General features: G+C 34.9%; 1 pseudogene; it reads left to right on the top strand.

Annotated features, from left to right (window-relative positions):
- The first annotated feature begins 2666 nt into the window (after positions 1–2666).
- Positions 2667–3647, top strand: LOC111752121 (olfactory receptor 5J3-like; annotated as a pseudogene).
- Positions 3648–4230: the final 583 nt, after the last annotated feature.

Raw genomic sequence — 4230 nt, 5'->3', positions numbered from 1 at the left:
TTTACATTTCCAAATTCAGTTATTAATCTTTAATAAACTGCACTTTTTTGTTTTGTTTTAGAATGAAATTCGGTTTCACTTTCACCTCCCTATTAGCCTTTAAACATGGATTTAGTATGTAGAAAATTTTAAATATTTAGTATAAAGAATAGAAATCAATTTTTATTTAGATACATATATAAGTGAACAGTGTGAGAGGTCCCTATCAAAATCACTCATGACGCAGTTTAAGCTAAGGACAAAATCCCCAAAATTACCTATCAGTAAACATCACAGTTTACAAGTTGGGTGGTGGTCTTCATTTCAAGGATTACTGTTATGAACCTCGTTATGAGTAGGAATAAACTCAAAGGCAACTAACAACCACAACAGTGTTAATTTTTTTTGATGCCATTCTGGCCATCCAAAGAATTCAAAGAATGGGATTGGTTTACATCAGGGCTTGCTCTACTAAGCTAAGGCCCTCTGATCCCCCTCCCCTCGTCTAAGTAAAAGCTTCCTTTGCTAAAGTATTGAGCAGATATCAGAATCAAGTATATTTCAATTCTTTTCAGAGATCATATATTTTGTGTTTTCCCCACATTTCTTTCTACTCAGTGTCACTTTTAGACAATTAAATACCTTAGGGAAGCATTATGTTCTTGAGAATTTCCTAAATCCCTCAAGAAACATGGAGGAACTTTTCATAACGTATTTATTAAACCCACTCAATCAGAAGATAGACTCCAGGGACTTTATTCTCATTTGAAGTTAGGGAAAATATATAGCAGGGCTTTTTTAAAATCATCTTGTTCTTGCTTTCATATCATGGAAGCTGTGCCTTGGATAGCCATATATCAAAGGTTAATTTTGGTTTTTAATCCTGCTACCTGTAACTACTGTCATTTGTGTTAGTCATGTATTACTATAAATGACAGACAAATTTTAACTGACTTCTCTTATGCAGGAAAATAGTCCATGGGAATAGGTGAACATGAGTTTCCCAAATAAGCCTTTATTTTTGATCATTTTGTTTTCAATTGGTAAGTTAAATTCATTTATTTGAATATCCTGTAGAGTTATATTCTGCAGGTCAACTTATATGTATAGATAGATATAGATATGAAAAATATGCTCAAATTTTAATTTGATAAGCCTTTGAAAATAAAAGGGTGGGAAAAATTTATAATTTGACCTCTTAATTCTACCCTTTGTTTTAAACTTCAATCTCTTTTTCAATGTCGTTGTCAAAACTGTTGTTCAACTTCTACCGAAATAATGCAAAATCACTGTCTTAATTCAATTTGTGAACATTCTTTCCTGAAGGATGCATTGCAAACTAAGATCTAACTACATATTTCCATGGAAATTATTCACCTGACACTGTAGATACTCTAGAATTAAAATATTTGTTGTCTCCTCATTTCTTATTCTATTAGTAGCCTGGCAATATTTTTCATTTTTTAATTTTAACCACTATGCTCAAGGAATAGTACCTCCCAGTGAAAGTCTGAAGAATCCACAAAGAAAAAAAAAAAACTTTTACTTCACCTATAGAAAGCTACTAGTATTCTGGATTGTTTAAAATATTTTCTATTATCTTTATACAAATATTATAAGCTAGTTAATATATCAGGGTGAATATAATCAAACAGATGAGTGCTGGTTGTGTGTAAAAGACATTGCATGTTCTAAAAATGTTGTTGAACATTAAAAATAAAAAAAAAAGTATTGCAAAGCACCATTTGTATCTTTTATTTTTTTTTATAGGTTTGTTTTATCATTTAGGCTTAATTTAACTTTTTCTCAGAAAAAGTATGAAGGTTTCTGTTTCCTGAGTTTCTGTAAGGTGTTTCTATTGGGCTTCAAAGGTCAACTAAAATTATAACCTGATGTTTATCATGTTTCATATTCCAGTTTGCAGTGTCCCTTCCTCCACTCCCCCACTTTTCTAAGGATGATGAGTCCAGAGTTTTTGAATGCTAGAGCCTTCTCTTTTATCACTTCCAAATTAAATTTGGAGTATAAGCTAAACATAAATGGGTCATCTCAATTTTAAATTCTGTAGGAAGGATTATTCTAATATTTTGATATGTGTCACATTAAACCACTGACTGCTGGGTCAGTTCTGCCTCATGGAGATCTATGTGTGTCAGAAGAAAACTACATCCCACAGTATTTTCAATTGCTGGTTTTTCAGTGGTAGATCACTAGGTCTTTCTTTTAAGGTGCCTCATCGGTGACCTAGAGCCTCCAACATTTCGATTAGTAGCCCAGAGTTAACCACTTGCACCACCCGGGCACATATTGGACAGGAGCTATTATTAAATCCAAAATGAGAAGTTTAAAAAAGATGTTCAATGAGGGGAAGAGTTTACATTTCCAAATTCAATTATTAATCTTTCATAAACTGCACTTTTTTGTTTTGTTTCTTTAGAATGATATTCACTTTAGTTTTTTATTCACATCAACACCAATGTTTTAAATGAATCTTGAAACTATTAAAGCTCACATGGTTTTCTAATGTAACATGCAAATAAACAGTACTAATTTCATAAATAAGACAACCAAAGAGAGGGAATGTGATCACTCAAGTCACAAAGCTAGTTAAGAATTCCCAGTAGTCTTGATATTGCAGCACCATTATTCGCTCTTAATTTTTTCCAATCTCCTTATCATTAGCAGGGTATCAAGAAAACCAAATGGCTTATGAGAATTTTACAGGGGTTACTGAGTTTATCCTACTCTGACTGACAGAGCGTTCGGACCTGAAAGTGGTCCTCTTCATGTTGTTCTGGCTGATTTACATCATTTCTTTGGTGGGGAACCTGGGAATGCTCGTTCTAATTCAAATCACCCCCAAGCTCCACACATCCATGTACCATTTCCTTAGCTGTCTGTCACTTGTAGATGCCTCCTACTTATCAGTCTTTGCACCCAAAATGCTGCTGAACTTTTTTGCTGAACAGGAGACAATCTCATTTTCTGCATGCATTGTGCAATACTTTTTATTTGTGTCACTCATCACCACTCAGGGCTTCTTGCTGGCAGCAATGGCTTATGATCATTATGTGGCCATTGTACACCCTCTAACTTATACAGTGACCATGACTAAAATACTGTGTGTTGTGTTGGTCATAGGATCATGTGTGGGAGGTTTAATGAACTTGTTAACACACACAATTGGCCTGTCGAAACTCTCTTTCTGTGGGCCAAATGTCATCAGTCACTTCTTCCGTGACCTTCCTCCCCTGCTGAAGCTTTCCTGTTCTGACACACCCATGAATGAATTGTTGCTTTTAATCTCCTCTGGTGTGATTGCCATGATCACTTTCTTGACTGTGATCATCTCCTACATCTTCATTGTTGCTGCCATCCTGAAGATCCACTCAACGGCTGGTAGACACAAAGCCTTCTCCACCTGTGCTTCACATCTGACAGCCATGACTTTATTCTATGGCTCTATAAGCTTTAACTACATTAGACCAAGCTCCCAATATTCCCTAGAACAAGAAAAGATGGTGTCTGTGTTTTATACCTTGGTGATGCCCATGCTAAACCCATTGATTTACAGCCTAAGGAATAAGGAAGTAAAGGATGCTGTGAAGAGGGCAATAGAAATGAAACATTTCCCTTGTTGCATTCATAACACACATTTCTCGAAATAGGATACAGATATGTGCTCTGTCTAGTGATATCTATACAAATTTAGTAAAAGTTCATGGCTGAAAAACTTGGAATTTATTCAATTGAATCCATTTGCTTTAGAGAGAAAGAGAAAATCTGAGAGGAGTAACCTGTCATAGGACACATGACTGGTTATTGCAGCAACTAACTCAAAATCAGACCAGAGACATAGGCCAAATAACTCTGGATAATCCAAAACAGATCCAGTCCCCTCCCTTCACACATATAATTGATTACTGTTCAACATCAACACTTGGAGAAATCAGGATTTAGCAGAAATTTACCTTACATAGATTTTATCTCAGACCTTAGGGAATCTTTAGGAAATTTGTGTTAAATTTTTCTTTCATGTCTGTTAAGTTGGAGTTGCAATTTTGAAATGGGCCTCCCTGACCTTGAAAAGAAGTCATTGGCACCATATGAACTGCTCATAGTCATATTTGCATCAAGAATATTTTTTACTTATTAAGAAAACCAGGAGCCAATGCAGTGAATTTGTGTTCCTAAGATGTCATTTTTTTGTCTTGTGCATGAACTCATAGTGATTAGATTGATCTCAGCTTT

Source organism: Loxodonta africana, chromosome 7 (genome assembly GCF_030014295.1).
Source record: "Loxodonta africana isolate mLoxAfr1 chromosome 7, mLoxAfr1.hap2, whole genome shotgun sequence".
In the NCBI taxonomy this organism is placed as follows: domain Eukaryota; kingdom Metazoa; phylum Chordata; class Mammalia; order Proboscidea; family Elephantidae; genus Loxodonta; species Loxodonta africana.
The sequence above is the reverse complement of the archived record's forward strand: the minus strand, read 5'-3'. Positions and strand labels throughout refer to the sequence as shown.